At 41.4% G+C, this 16,598-nt stretch overlaps 1 protein-coding gene across 12 annotated transcripts in view; it reads right to left on the reverse strand.

Annotated features, from left to right (window-relative positions):
* The window catches only part of ENOX1 (ecto-NOX disulfide-thiol exchanger 1), a 577,422-nt gene that overhangs the window by 289,409 nt on the left and 271,415 nt on the right, over nucleotides 1-16,598 (reverse strand). For all 12 annotated transcript variants that reach the window (XM_053307424.1, XM_053307429.1, XM_053307433.1 and 9 more), the window contains one exon: nucleotides 4,410-4,501. The gene's annotated coding sequence lies outside the window, so the exon portion shown is untranslated. The remainder of the gene's footprint in view (nucleotides 1-4,409; nucleotides 4,502-16,598) is intronic.

Below are 16,598 nucleotides of genomic sequence, written 5' to 3' on the forward strand. Positions count from 1 at the left end.
CTGTGCCTGGTTTCAGAACTCCATGACCAACCCTTCCCAAATTTCCATTGACCTCTATGTTAAAAAAACCTTGTGGCTGGCCTTGCACAAGACCGATGTGGCAGCCTCGCACAAGACCGATGGCAAATTAATTTTTGTTTAAATGAGTTAGGCTTTTCAGGAAGAAAGAATTTGTAAAATTAAAGAAAGAAATAGAAATGAATTAACAGAAGTTGACTCCAGGGCACAGGAAACAAGTCTGCCCAGAGTGCTAACATGTCAGCAGACACTTGGCAAAGCCACACCTCCATCTCCTCTTGATCCGCTTTATCCATGGGGTCTCCACACATCAAAATCACACTCCGCAGAATGACAGAGCATCCCAGGAAAATGTTTTAGAAAGTGCAACTATTTTTGGACACAGATGCTCCACGTTAAGTTCCTTTAGTAAAGATAAAACCTGAATAATTCCACTTGCTATATGAACAGTTCCTTGCTTTCTCAGTACTGAATTCAGGTTAAACCCCATCCTCATATGAACGAACCCCAAGCCTCAGTGTGCAAAAATGTTGTAAAAGCCCCTAGCAGAAAAGCTCCTGGCTTTATAAGCCCAAAGAAGAATCAACATTATTGTAAAGGCAACAGTGTATTGCTCAAGAATACAGAAGTAATCTCAAATCCAGATCATCTGTTTTATTCTCTCTATTCTCTGCTTTTTCCTATGGAAAATTTTCAGCGTAGGACTGAAGTCATATAATATATTTTTACTGTATGTATTTGTGTAATCACATATACAGATCATCCAGTATCTTGAAAACGCAATATGACAATCAGTGCTTAACGAACAAAGCATTCTGAAAGAAAATCAGAATTGACAGTACATTTATCTTGTTGTGAAAGTGGTAGTCATGTGCAATTTGCCCAAACAGTCACATGCACAGGACTGATAGCAGGACAATAAACGGGAGCTTGACAGGCAAATTTTCTGTACCAGAAAAAAATAAATCAAAATTTATTGCCAAGAGAATAGGAACAGGAACATAGGAAGCTGCCATATACTGAGTCAGACCACTGGTCTATCTAGCTCAGTGTTGTCTTCACAGACTGGCAGTGGCTTCTCCAAGGTTGCAGGCAGGAATCTCTCTCAGACCTATCTTGGAGAAGCCAGAGAGGGAACTTGAAACCTTCCGCTCTTCCCAGAGCAGCTTCACCATTCCCTGAGGGAAATATCTTGCAGTGCTCACACATCAAGTCTCCCATTCAGATGCAACCAGGGCAGACCCTGCTTAGCTATGGGGACAAGTCATGCTTGCTGCCACAAGACCAGCTCTCCTCTCCTCTATATAAATATTCATAATAAAATATGAACATTATACATATTTGCATATATGTGTTTTCCTTGTGTAATTCATTCTACTCCCATGATCTAGGTTTTTGAGCTAACTAGTTCAGTGAACAGGAGGATGGAGAAGTGTAGTCATTGATAGAAGAGGGCTATAAAGGCAAAGGGCATGAAAAGGGAGATATAGGGAGAAAGGGAGATTCAGGACACTAAAGCCCTTTCCCAACCACTGAGATGCTGTGCAGTCACTGCCCAGTCACACTGAAGAAAACTCTTCATGCTATGCTTTAAATCAAGCCAGTGTCTTAACATATGTACAGAAACCAAACTAGGTTCACACAACCCACTGCAGGATGGAGTGTACGCCCTCCCGATGCAAACCACAAGTGGCCTCATTTTGTGATATTCAAACCCACCACTTTGGGTAGAGAGTGTCAGGTTCCTGCCACTGCCTGATGTTCTCAAGCCAAATTCAAATGTTGGCAATGGATACCCGACAAATGTTGGGCAGCAGGGAAAACCCAACATTCTCTTCCTGACATTTCTGGGTTCAGATGTCACAGAATAACTGAACTTGTGGCTCACCTGAACTTGTGGCTCACGTCAGGAACCTCTGGTACTTACTTGCAGCAGGTCTTTTGAACCCATCAGAGGCGGATCTAGCCATGGACCTTGGAGATTAGGTCCATGGTCTCCTTTCTCCGGAGGGGCCTCCAAATGTCCTGAAGGGGCCTCCCCAGAGCCCCACCACTGCCCCGCGCCCGCCATGCCAGTTAAACCTTTTTAAAAACTGTTAATCATCCACCGCTGTACAGTGGGGACAGGGGCACTGGGGTGGCCACTTGAGGAGAGAATAAGGTGGGGGAGGCGGCAGCAAGAGATTCTTCCCTGAGCCCGCCTGCCTCCCAAAAAGACAGATGTGCAGAGGCCCGAAAAGGGCCAAAAATGGCCCAATTTGTCATTTGGGAGGCAGGTGGACTCAGGGAAAGAGTTCTTGCTGCTTTCACCTTGGTCTCCCCTCATGTGGCCATCCCATCCCTGCCACGCAACAGTGGATGGTTAAAAGGTACAAAAAAATTTAACTTGCCCCTCGCCAAGCCCTCAAGCGTGGGCAGGGGGTGGCTCTGAAGCTCTTCAGGTCCAGGCTTCAAAATTACCTAGGTGCTCCCCTGGAACCCATCCTACACTTTCCACACAATTGGATGTAGCTCCCATCAACCTCTCCTTTAAAAAAAAAGAAGGGCTACTCTTAAGCCTTTCTCCCTGGATTGTTCACATCCCACCTGCTTTTCCCATATAGGGATCCTAAAGCAGCTTCTCTTTTTTCCCCTCTCTCTTTAAAAAAAGCTTCAGGCTTTATTGTACACATTTGTGTTTAATGTTTAGTTAGCCCCATAAAGAATTAGTGAATTGCTGAGCTTCTTCCAGGACCTCTCAGTTATTTTGCAGGTATTCCTAAATTCCATTTGTATGTCCCTGTATTTTAGAATGTTGCACATGAAATGGCATTCAAAAAGGATATATATATATAATATACGCACAGAGAGAGAGAGAGAGAGAGAGAGAGAGAGAGAGAGAGATACACACACACACACAGTCAATGCCATGCCTCAGCAGCTGTTTTGTCTTAACAAGTATACTAATAAAATAAATACATAACTATGTTGCAAAACATATGTTTGCACATTTATTAACATTAATTTTGATATATAAAAATATACTGCATTAGGTCTTTATCATTGTTAACTCTAAGATCTTGTAACATATACTGTATCTTACATTTAAACTGTAATAATTTGAATGCATCACAAACACAACCTTTTGAGTGCTAGGAAGGACCCAGGACTCCAAATGAAGATCTGCTTATATTCAGAGCTATTCAAAACTTCTGTGATTCCACACGTGCAGACCTCTATGTCAAAATGAGAATCTAGAACATAGGTTTCTGTATAACTTACAGCCTGTTCCTATACATGTTTACCTAGCAATAATTCCAGTGGCTGACATCCTGACTAATGGGGAAAGCACCAGTACTTCTCAAAATATCAACTCACTCAGCTCCATTTCTGGCTCAGTCCCGGGGCCAAATTTCCACAATCTCCCCTTCCCCAGGATATGCTTTGTATCACCTAAAATATACATCCCTGAGGGTCGCAGAGCTGTCAGGGCCATATTTTTGGATAGCACATAATGCATCCTGAGGAAGGGGAGGCCGCTGAAATTAACACACACATGTACTGGTCCAGCATTAGTCTCAAACTCTTCAAAAACGCTGTCACATTGGTGCTTGGTTAGTCAAGATGTCAGCCATTGAGAATAATGGAACTTATTTCACAATAATTTCCAAACTTATTTTCAGAATAATTATTCTGAAACAATTCAAATATTGATTGTACTTCAGTTACATTGTGGGAAAAGGCTTCTGGAATGCAGAATTGTGGAGATGTGTTTGAAAATATGCGGACTCTGTCAAAATTTCTTTTGAAAGAGTATAGGTTATTATTATTATTATTATTATTACATTTATATCCCGCTCTTCCTCCAAGGAGCCCGGAGCAGTGTACTACATATTTGAGTTTCTCTTTCACAACAACCCTGTGAAGTAGGTTAGGCTGAGAGAGAAGTGACTGGCCCAGAGTCACCCAGCTAGTTTTATGGCTGAACGGGGATTTGAACTCGGGTCTCCCCGGTCCTAGTCCAGCACTCTAACCACTACACCTCGCTGGCTCGTTGACAGAGTATAGGTGTCACTCTCCTTCCTCATAATCGTCAGTCATGTACCTCTCTTTCCAGCCCTCTACTGGCCAAAGAAGTTTCAAATTCAGCAACATTTCATACATTGTAACTTGAATAAATTATGAAAATTAAGCATCTTTTAGCAAATATATAGCTTTACAGCATTTTGTTGACCACACACACACACACACGTGTCTAAACCTTCCTCTTTTAAAAGGGAAGATTTCACATCACATCTTAGACAGCCTCAGAAAAGGAACACCATACTTTAAATATGAAAAGCACAGAAAGGGCATTTAAATATGCTGACATAATAGTAAAACGATGACTGCTAGCAACTTAAATGGTCTACCCTTCTGCAGCTCCACTTCTTATGTGATTCCAACTCAGCAGGTGAGCTTCATGACCAAAGACTGCTTTATAACAGCTTCTGTGCTGCAGAACCTGTAAAGGTAAGAGAGAGGGAGCTGAAACACAAGAGAGCATTCACAGAATGAGAGTGTAGTATCCACCCACCCTGGTTTGGCTCATTATACCATGATAATGTAGTCCTGCTCTCCCCACCCACCACACTCCTACTGAAGGATAGACAGGAAAGAATTACCATCATCCTAGTTTTAAAGGGCAGTCTCATGAAATATGCATTGCAGTTGATTCCAACTGCAAAAATATGTATATGTTAAATGGAATGTCCAAAACATGGCGACAGTTGTCAATGACATGGGGATGTTATCAGTTCTACAGGGAATGGCTGAAGTTATGCAGATAACACAGATGGATGTTTGTCAACAATCATGAAGTGACGGTCCATATGCTGGTGTCTTTCTTTGTATTTTTATTCATAAGATAGAATAGGGATCTCAGCAGTTATCATCAATATATCACAGACTCTTCATATTTTGTACATTCTTCAATATACACTGTATATTGAAGAATGTATACATTCTTCAATATACACTTCAATATACAATGAGAATCAATACTTCTTTTTTCTTTTCAGCAAATGTAAGCATATCAAAGAGCCAAATATTCTGCACAGGAAAAATGGTCTGCTGGGTATCTTATTTTTGTAATGAATACAATGTATCTGCTGACACATTTCAGAACTATTTTTTACAAATGTGATATTTAGTTGATTCATCAATTAAGTACCTTTTGATCAATTAAAAAGGTGCCCCAAATTATTTCAACAGCTGAAATATATCAGTTATTTTTAATGCAACAATTTACAGCTCCACGGGTAGCAAACACCATCTTAAGAGAGGCCTTCCTCCTCCCCTAGTTCAAAGGATGGAATGCCTCTTCTGAGGTAGTGGCATTCTATGGCACACATGCTTGAATCATCTAAAAAGAATTTTAATGTGTTTTTCTTCCCAACTATTGTTTTATGCATCTGCAAACTATGCAGGTTTAATTGACTGAATAACCAGCAGATGACTAAAGATTTCTTTAATCCAGTGAAAGTCCTACTAACTTTACATAAAGGAAACTTTTAAAATCAGGAAGTCTAAATTATCTTGCCCTGAGGGTCACAGAGTGGATGTGAGGAGGACAACCTCCTCACATCTATTATTACTACCTATTACTGATGTATAGTAAAGCTGTAAATGCACAGCTTGAAGTAGTTTGAATAATGGTTCTCTATTAGGGAACTAGCTTTGCCTGCAGTATTCCCTCTAGGTTACAGTGACCATCTGTGGAATGTGTTATGTAGAAGAAGGGAGATAAGGCTGTCTGTCTGCCTGCGTGCATGTTTGTGGTTTATTCCCTAATCCTAGCAAGTCATGATGACGTATTTGCTATGTAGCTGAACAACATGTTATTCTGGAGAACAATTTTAAGAGTATAAATGTATGCTCTCTGTAATGGTCCTTTGTCTTGCTTTGAGCATAAGCCAAAGTATTCTGTTCTTAAGGCAGAATAAAAGCTTTGATCTTTAAGTCCTCTCATCTGGGCTGGTTATTGGGCTCCATCCGCCCAGAAAAGAACCTCCCATACTGGGTCAAGTCTACCCTAATACACCATTACTATTATTACATTATTACTACTACCACAAATATTTATGAACCGCTCTTCAGCCAAAGTTCTCAAAGCAGTTTACATAGAAAAACAAATAATACATAATTAATTAAGATGGTCCCCTGTCCCCAAAGGGCTCAGAATCTAAAAGAAACATAAAGCAGATACCAGCAACAGCGACTGGAGGGATGCTGTGCTGGGGTTTGATAGGGCCAGTTGTTCTCCCCCTGCTAAATAGAAAAGAACACTTTAAAAGGTGTCTGTAGATAAGGGAAATTGACCCCCCCCACCCCCACCCCAAATACCACCTCACCTCCCTGTGCTTAGTCATTCAAGTATTTTTCCCCTCCTAGCTTAGCTCACTTCTGGTACTGATATATGTGAGAAAAATACTGGGGCGTAATGAAGCATCCTTTCCCCATATATCCCTTTTGATGTTAAAAGGAGAAAGAGAGAGAAATGCTTGGATCTGAACTTAATCAAGCAAAATGGCGCCCTCCTCCCACTCCAGTCTGCTGAGCTCCCTGAAAAGGTGCCTCTGCCCAATTTCAAGAGATTTCTCTTCCCCCCAGGTGGTGGTGGGGGGCCTCAGGGGGCTACAGTAGAAGGGAGAATTTTTGTATGAGTGCAGTTTTGCTCATGAATGGGACAGACCTATGGGGGGGGGGGGAACGGTTTGACCTTTAGTCAATCACAATACGTCGATTTCAGATAGTCACAATACATTCCAGTGCCCACAGAAGATAAGGTGAAATATTATTATTCATAAAATTGACAGTACGGAGTCGATCGCTCAGAAAGGATGGAGGTTAATCAATCACCTTCATCACAGGCAGGGCAGCACACGAGCGACGGAGGCAGAAAGTCTCCCGTTCCAATCTCAGCTCTGTCAGGAACTCACTAAGCCGGTTAGCAAAGCCACCAGCAGCCACCATCATCCCTGCACGTGCCAAGCAGTGACAGTAATACTCCCCTCCCTAACACGGTTGTTGTGAAGATTATTGTGAGAATACATGTGAAACACTCAGAATAATCTAAAGCCCTACAGAAATCCTAAGCAGTATTATTATTAATAATAATATTTTAAAAAAAACATGTATATGTGTCCTCCTCCTGCTCCCAACCGGTTAGGTAACATGTATTATACCAATACCGTGAATATTTAAATACTGCTTTTCCATAAAAGTTCCCGAAGTGGTTTACAGACAAATAAATAAAATGGCTCCCTGTCCCCAAAGGGCTCACAATCTAAAAAAAGAAACATAAGACATACACCAGCTATGCTGGCCTTGGGCCGAAATAAACAAATACATACATACCAGCAACAGCCCCTGGAGGGATGCTGTGCTGGAGATGGATAGGGCCAGTTGCTCTCCCCTTGATACATAAAGAGAATCACCACTTTTAAAAGGTGCCTCTTTTCTCGGATAGCAGGGGACTAATTACATACAGGAACACAGGACGCTGCCATATACTGAGTCAGACCATTGGTCTATCTAGCTCAATATTGTCTTCACAGACTGGCAGCAGCTTCTCCAAGCTTGCAGGCAGGAATCTCTCTCAGCCCTATCTTGGAAATGCCAGGGAGGGAACATGGAACCTCAGATACTCTTCCCAGAGCAGTTCCATCCCCTGAGGGGAATATCTTACAGTGCTCACAATTCTAGTCTCCCATTCATATGCAACCCTGCTTAGCTAAGGGGACAAGTCATCCTTGCTACCACAAGACCAGCTCTCCTCTCCTTACAATATGTAGATGTCACACTTCTAAATTCATTTTATTTAACATCTACATATTGTGATAATAAGTGTTACTGTACAGACCCCCCCCCCTATAACACCTGCAGCCAACATCTTGCAGACACATTAAATTAAGCTGTAAGTACTTCTGTGGAAACTGTACTGAGATTTGCTTGATGTGTAAGTAAATTCAGAGCCACTAAGTTCAATGTTAAATCAGAAATAATGATCCACAGTAGGGAAATGCAATACAAACTTCACTGTGATTTTGCCAAGCACTGGTATAATACAAAGTGATCTGCATTATTAGCTACAGGCATTCACAGGCCAAAACAAAGGCCCTTCAGGCTGGGATGCATTTACCTTGCCAACATGCAATTAAGGAAACTACAGACAGCGTGCATCACTTGGAGTGACTTGCCTTACTCATACCTACAACAATTTTCAGTTGAGTTAGAGAGCCTTTGATTAATAATTTGGATCATGTGTGAAACAGACACGTTTCCTTTTCACATTCTATTTCATGCACCTTTTCACACTATATTTCACATAGCTATGACTCCTTTGAACATATCCATTTTTAAAGTTCATTACTGTGCAAAGTAGTCTCAATGTACCACAGGTTACAAGAGACGCCTTGGATTAATTTTATGGTTGTTCACAATCCATTCCTTTGCTAATGTCTGATATACAGTGCTTTTAGAAATCTCCTTTTGTCATTCCCCATGAACCTTCTTGCCCTCTCTGGAGAAGACAAAGAACTTTTTAGAGAAAAACCTTGAATTATCCCCATTATAAATTCAAGATATTTGTTGTTTTAATCCTATTTTATGGACTTTTCAAGAGCAGTAGTGTCTGCCAAAAGGGTCAACCAATGCTCTGATCTATTACATCCTTTTTAGAGATTAAAATGGTGCATATCTATTTAATCCTTTTAAGAGAGAATGTTCCACTATCAGATGATTACCTCTTTAAGGATGGGTGAACTGTGAATCATCAACCCTCTGACAGAAGGTGGGATTAATACAGTTCAATCTGTAGAATTTCTACAATCTGAACTATAATAAATAAAGGGGGCTCAGGATTTTTTGCATTAAATGCAAAATAGTGTTTTTTAAACATGTAAAATGATAACTGTTTTTTCTGTTAAGATCCTGCTGCCAAACATTCCCGACCTTTCTGTAGATCCATGCTTTCAAAGAGTGCATCAAATCAAATATGAACAATTTTTTTAAATAGCTGATAATACATGGTTACTTTTCACAGAGGCCTATTTTTCACAAACCCTGGAGTTGAAGTGATAAGGAAAAGGGACACCCCACACGTCCTCACAGTGCTTTATTTATACCACCTGCAGATTCAAACAGCCAAACAGGTATAAATTCCCTAAATTGCTAAGCTAGAAATAAGTTCAAAATATTTTATCTTTACAGGAGGCAGTAACTGAAGGTGCATGTCAAGAAGCAAGTGTATTTCATTAAAGCACTGTACAACATTTATATTATAGCTTGTAATTCTTAGCCTTCCCGCAACACAGAGACAATATGGAGCACCTAAGTGATGTGTGAATAGCACATTTTTATATTTCACCTCTAGGATTGTCAACTAATCCAATTTTTTTTTCTGAACACCATGGGAAATAATAATTACATTACAACCTCAAAGGCTGTTTTCAGGAAAGTGCTATTTTCTGGATTTTGAAGGGATTTTGAGAAAAGAAATAATGGTTTTATCTGCTCTTCCTGGATGCCATCAGCATATTGATTACACCACACCCACAATCCCCTTATGATCTTCCCCATCAAATGTTAAACACCATGGAGGATAAAACAGAGGAATATGTCACGACAGAGAACAATATCCCCCTGAAGTCAATCTGCCAGGTATGAATGGAACCAAATAAGTATCTCAAATACACCAGAAGGATGCCATAATCAATGCAATGGTACAAGAATATAAGAAACATCACATCCCGCTTCCCCGCCCCGTCCTTCCCCCAGGAGAGGTCATCAAGCAGAATAACCACAGCAGTTTCTGTTTCAAAGAAAGGCTAAAAAACAACTGAAATGAATCTAAGTAATCCCTGTCCTTCAAGAATGCTTGGAGATGAGCTGCCACCACTTGCTCAAACACCTTGCCTAGAAAGGGAAGTTTTGTGACCAACCAATTCTTGAAACCATCATTGGAGCCCAAGATGGGTTCTTTAGGAATGGTCACACAACTCACTCCTTCAATCAAGGTGGTGAGACCATTCCCTCTTTTCTGTGGTGGCTAGTGGTTCCTGAGACGGGGGGGGGGGGGGGTGGCACTAAGCAAGGCAGGTGAGGTTGGAGCCACAATAGTGAGAGGCAGAGTCAATTGTGGGCAGCTGCGGAGGTGAAGCCAGGAGTAGCCGGGAGCCTTAGAAATAACTGGCAATATGCAGATTTATAGCTAACGAGTGGGATCAAAATACAAACTGCTTCTCTGAGGGAAGGCAGGATGCCTTCTTGTCTTAAGGAGGCAATTATTAGACTGCTTCTGAAGAAGCCTGCCTTGGATTCCTCAGAGTTGAGTGACTACAGGCCTGTCTCCAAACTTCTGTGGCTGGGCAAGGTAATTGAGAGCGTGGTGGCCTCCCAGCTCCAGACAGTCTTGGAGGAAATGAATTATCTAGACCCATTTCAAACTGGCTTTCAGGCAGGCTATGGGGTGGAGACAATATGAGTTGTCAGCAATATGCAGATGACACTCAGCTCTATCTCTCCTTGTCACCTGATCCTAGGGAGGCAGTGGATGTCCTGAACTGGAGGCTGGAGGCAGTGATGGGTTGGATGTGGGCTAATAAACTGAGACTGAATCCGGACAAGACGGAGGTAATGTTGGTCAATAGGAGAGCCAAGCAGGATGAGGAGATTCTACCAGTTCTGGATGGGGTTGGAGTCCCCTTGAAGGAGCAACTACGCAGCTTGGGGGTATTGCTGGACCCAGCTCTGTTTTTGGAAGCTCAGGCGGAGGCGATGGCCAGAGGTGCCTTTGCATGGCTTCGGCTAGTGCGCCAGCTGCATCCCTTTCTCTAGAAGGCAGATCTGGCCACAGTTACCCATGCCTTAGTCATGTCACAGCTGGATTACTGTAATGTGCTCTACATGGGGCTGCCCTTGAAGAATATTTGGAAATTGCGGCTAGTGCAAAATGCGGCAGCTAGGATTTTATCTTGAGCTGCCTGCTGGGATCACGTCAGACCCATTTTGAAAGAGCTGCACTAGCTGCCAGTTTGTTTCCAGGTCCAATTCAAGGTGCTGGTTTTGACCTTTAAAGCCCTTAATGGTTTGGGCCCTAGATACCTGAAGGACAGCCTGCTCCCAAGGGTTGCTGCCAGCCTGACAAGGTCATTTGAAGGGGCTCTGCTCTAGGTGCCAACAATGAGGTAGGCTCAGCTGCATGCATGTGGGACAGGGGGCCTTCTCTGTTGCTGCCCCCAGACTCTGGAATGCTCTCCCACTGGCTATTTGCTCCTTGGCTTCCATCATGGATTTTAGAAAGCATGTGAAAACTTTTTACCTAGGCTTTTATGTGATCGTCTCCACTGCAGCTTCTTTGTATTTTGTATGGTTATTTTATGTACATATTTTTAGTTAGATCTCTGTTTTTATATTTTAGCTTAATATTTTAATTGTGTGATTTTTATAGTCTTGTTTTAATTTTTCTATATGAACCGCCTTGGGATTGTTTTTAATGAAAGGCGGTATATAAATTTAACAATAAATAAAATAAATAAAATACATTTTTAATTATTCTAGCTTGAACAATGCCTTCTATCAATCTACAGACAGGCAGACATTAGGCATGGAGTGCAATTTCTTGCACCCCACAAGATAATGAGAATCGGCTCCATATCTTTGTTATTCATAAAATAATATGCTCTCTCTTCTCATATTACTGAACAACAAAAATGCTCCAAATCACTGAACCAAAAGTTGGCAAATCTTTTGTATTTTTAATTGATCTGAACAATACATTCAGAAATATTCCTAGACAAACAGAAACATGATGTGACTACAATTAGCAAGGTAATTTAAAAGATTCATAATCAGAAATGAAGCAGAGTTGGAAGCACCACCCATACCGTATTTATCCAAAGCAAAGATGACTCTGTATTTAATCCCACCTCCTTTAAAAGTAGATTTAAATACAGGTTTTATCTGCATTTACTCGAAAGGCACAGGATTCTGAATTTAATATTACCTCCCAATTTCTCATATCAAAAAACTTGGGGGGGAAACCTAGTCTTGGGTTCAGGGAAATATAGTTGTAGTCTTTATTCAATAATCCAATTACTGATCATCATCTAAATCTTCTAAAACACATTCATTGTTTTCTGGAAAATCCACTAGGTATGGCAGCACCACTACAGATACCTTCTACAATGGGTGGCTCCTGGCATCTTTCAGCCCATTTTCAGCACAGGCCCTGAAGAATACAGGGGATTTCATCCACCAGTATTAAAATATGTGACTGATTTAGAGCCATATTAGTTTTTAGCCTACTTTCCAGTCAGCTTATGAGATCACCCAGCATTCCATGTGTGTGAGTCCATCTGTGTGCCCCTCCGCCACCATAAACTTTGCAATGCCTAGACAAATATGAACCAAATTGGGTACAGTTTTAGGGACATATAGAGACACTTCAACAGCGTCACTTCTGATGATGTCATCCATCCCAATTCAAGATGGTGGACATGTAAATGTTTGAAGCGCAAATGGGCTAAATTGTGGACCGCCTAACCGATTTGAACCAAATTTGCTACAGCTGTAGAAACACATAGAGACACTTTAACAGCTTAGTTTGTGATGATGTCATCCATCCTGATTCAAGATGACAGACACGTACATGTTTGAAGTGAAAGAGGGCTAATTTATGGTCTGCCTCACCCCAGTTTCCAGCCCAGCTGACTCTTTAACTGTCAAATCCTAACTCCTTTATCCCACACCCACCAAACATCCTCTTCCCTCTTAGCTCAACATTCAGTTCTCTGAGTCATGGCCCCCTGCCATTCAAGACATACCCCAGAGCATAAACCACCATGCCTCATTTGCTATGAAGAGGGTTAATGCATCAGTCGTCTGCGATAAAAGAGCAAGACTTCTGTTCTTGCAACAAGTGTTTGAAAGACCACATGCACAAAGTTCAAGAGGGAGAATATGATGGAGGATGCAGACACTACCTACAAAGTTGATCCACACTTTCTAGAATCACAATCTCATGGTCTGGCTGTCCACAGTATATTCACACACCATACATTTCTTGATTCAAACATATATGCAGATAACATACAATGAAAATGAAAATTTGACCACCTAATTAGCTATTAAAAATAACACATGCAACATGTTATTAAAAAATAGTGAATGTTTCATATTCCATTTTAATCTGGAAAGTAGCAATTTTCATTTCAGTGACTAAATGTACTGGGGGTGGGGGCTTAAAACCACCTTCTGCCATCCATATCTAAGAGAGGCTTAACTCTGTATCAGTTGATTTGCATATTTCTATAGTGAAATGTTTTTGGATTTTCCAGTCACTCAGAATTTGAAGGAAATGTGCTTGGCAGATGTCACTGAGAATAAAGTCAAAGACCATGGAGAAGTTATCAGAGATATAATTGATGGATTACTCAATTTGATTTGCACAACCCATCTTGCCAGTGATGCTGCATTAAGAGCAAACAATCAAATTCAGCTACAGCTCCAAGGAGGACATTAAGGATGTCTTTCTACTCATAAATGGAGCATTTTTCATACACAGTCAATGGAAAACAATAGGTTATTGCAGAAAGACATTTCCTGTGCACAAAATCTTTAAATCCTTTGCTAGTTGGCTGTAACTTGATTAGACTTCCAGGACACCAAACTGCTGAGAGATATTCAGGGTCACTTTTTCTATTTGTCTGCTATAATGTCAATGCACACCTGGTTTGTCTCTCATCTGTGTTGTTGCTGAATGTGCCAATCAATCATCCTTACACATTCTTTAGAAAATCTGGATAAAATCAGGAATATAAAGATGACTTTTATGAGTTAAATCTTATTTTAACTATTTTTTCCTGCAAACTTCCCAAAGCTATTTATCAGATGAGAGTATCAACAATTTTGCTATGGTAAGCTTCCCACAAATTGAGAAAAACTTATTTGAGTCTCCTAAAACTTACTAACTACCAAAGCTTTAACAACAAGGCACTAATTAGAAATGCACTTTTGCTCATATGTGGTGTGCATGTGTGTCTTTGAGTCCACCCTCCCCCATTGCCCAGCTGAAGCCTCCACACATCATGATACGCTGTTTCAAAAGACAGCAAAGTATGCACAGTGTAATCAAATGCAGCACAGATAGATTCAGTGGGGAAACCTAATGAGTGACTGAGGCAAGTTTTGAATCTGAGACTCCCAAAATTACAGGTTTAGCTGCCATGCTACACCAGACATGTAGCTTCAGAATAATAGCTCAGCCACTCCTGAAGTTCAATGATCATCCACCGCAGGCATACCATGAAACTGCACCACTGCTCTTTACTCTTACATGTGGCTACTACAGGCGTACTCAAACTTGGGCCCCAAGATGGCAATCACCAAAGGTGATTGTGGCCGGGGATGATGGATGTTGTAGTAGTTCAACAACATCAGGCAACCCAGGTTGGAGAACCTCTGGGCTAATGGTTCTGGGCTAACCACAGAATGCCATTCAAGGAACTGAAAAAGAAATATTTCTTCCTCCCTGCTTTTGCTCTGATGCCAGCAGAGTAGCTCAATGGCTCTTCTGCAACCTGAGGGCTACATGGCAATAGGGCATGGGTGCTGGAATGGGGTTGTCTATTTTTAGGAACATTTTGGAGTCTTAACAATAACATCATGAGCTGTCGTTTCAGTGTGCCAGCTCGCAGAACTGGGTTGCAAGAAAACAAAAATGATACGTGATGGCGACAATATTTATTGCAAATAAAATTTAAAATTAAATGTTACCACAAAGGAAATATAATATGGTGCTTCAGATGCTATAAAATACCACTCGAGGGTGGAGAATGGGAAATGTTACCTCATACTGTGCAACATTTACTGCAATTGAACTAAAAATGGCAGCTGCCCTAAGCCTCCTTAGGACAATATTAAAATACCCTGCTGTAGTCATATACAGCAGGGTGAATGGGGAGGAATTCCTACTTCACCACATCACTCACCCACCTGCCCCACCACTGACAGTTACGACAAGGATTGTCTGAAGAAGGAAGAACCCTCCTGGTGATGGCAGACACATCCATGAATCACAGATGTGCCTGCCATCACAGGGAGGGCTTTTCCCTCTTCAGACAAGCGCCCTCATAACCATGAGCAGCTGGGCACATGGATGATGGATGTGTCGGGGGTGGAACTTCCTTCCCCTTTGCCCCGCTGGCCACAGCTACAGCAGGGCTTTTGGATAATGTCGGAATCAGGCTCTAGTTTTACTGCTCTTCTGATGTCTCCCAGAATTGCTTCCCTCCATGCACCCTTTCACAAAACATTTTGGTTCCTACTATCAGTACAAGAAGCTTTAATTAAAGGAACTAGACTCTCTAAAATGGAGCTTGATGGTGCTAGGAAGAGGACAATTAGCACAAAGGGCTTTCCTTACTATTTTATTTCTCTCCTTCTATACCCTTTCTGGGTTTCATGTTTCACCTTTCTTCCATATCATTTTTGAGTGCCTTCATTTCCCCACTTGCCCTCTCTAACCTGCTGTGCATGCATCAGGAGTCTTCCCATATAGTAACCCTAATCAATGATTAAAAAGTGTGGCTACTGTACCTAGGTATGGTTTCCACAAGAACGTGCCAGCAAGCCCCACTTCTTTGCAGACACACTCTATAATCCTACCCGCTCATACTATTACCCAAGGAAGTGTTAGTCTGAATAGACAAAGGCTGTACTCGAGGAGAGATTCCTTCCATGATACAAAGGTCAGGGTGCTAGTGGCCGTCCTTTTATAATACCAGATTAGGTTAGTATTTTAGAATCACAGAACTGGAAGGGACGTTGGAGGTCTTTTCCAGTCCTACTGATCAGTGCTAGAAATTGCTACAACATCCCTAACAGATGGCTGTCCAGACTTAATCATCAGCCAATATTTCATTTTTTTCCCAGACATCAGAATGGTTTTAGGTTGCCATGATTAATAACTTTCTTCACCCTGTTTTAAGGTACATTAGTTCTTTCAAATGTATATTTTAATTAGAAACCAAGGCATGATCCAGTTGCACTTTGTATGATCCCCACCCCTGTTCTTTCATCCTTTATGTGTCTTGCCACAGAATTGTTTCCCCATTGGCAGGTCCCAAATTCCTGGGAACTGTACTTTCTTCCTATGCGGGCACCTAACAGCAAGTGTAAAGGATCAGGCCCTGAGCTATCAATTACCCAATTTCATATGTTTAAAAGGTCAAAAGTGCAAATAACTGAAAAAAATAAGAATTGTGCTGAAACTCAGATAGCATTGACTCTATCAGCTGTCACATTTTTCATTTCAGCTTTTCCATCTATGACAGATGCATCGCCCCAAGGGTTATATATAATTAAGCAGACCATCAATTTGGTGGAACAAAACCATAGGGCAGGTGGAAAATGCGGGGGGGAGGGCGGTGGCTTGAACACTCCTAAGGAGTCAGTTTCCTTTCTCAGACTGTCCTCCTTGCCATTGTCAGCCTCAAAACGATTGGCGGGGGGGGGGGAGTAGGTCCTACCTAATCTGTTCATGACCACCAACAGTGGAG

This window comes from Hemicordylus capensis, chromosome 3 (assembly GCF_027244095.1).
Source record: "Hemicordylus capensis ecotype Gifberg chromosome 3, rHemCap1.1.pri, whole genome shotgun sequence".
In the NCBI taxonomy this organism is placed as follows: Eukaryota; Metazoa; Chordata; class Lepidosauria; order Squamata; family Cordylidae; genus Hemicordylus; species Hemicordylus capensis.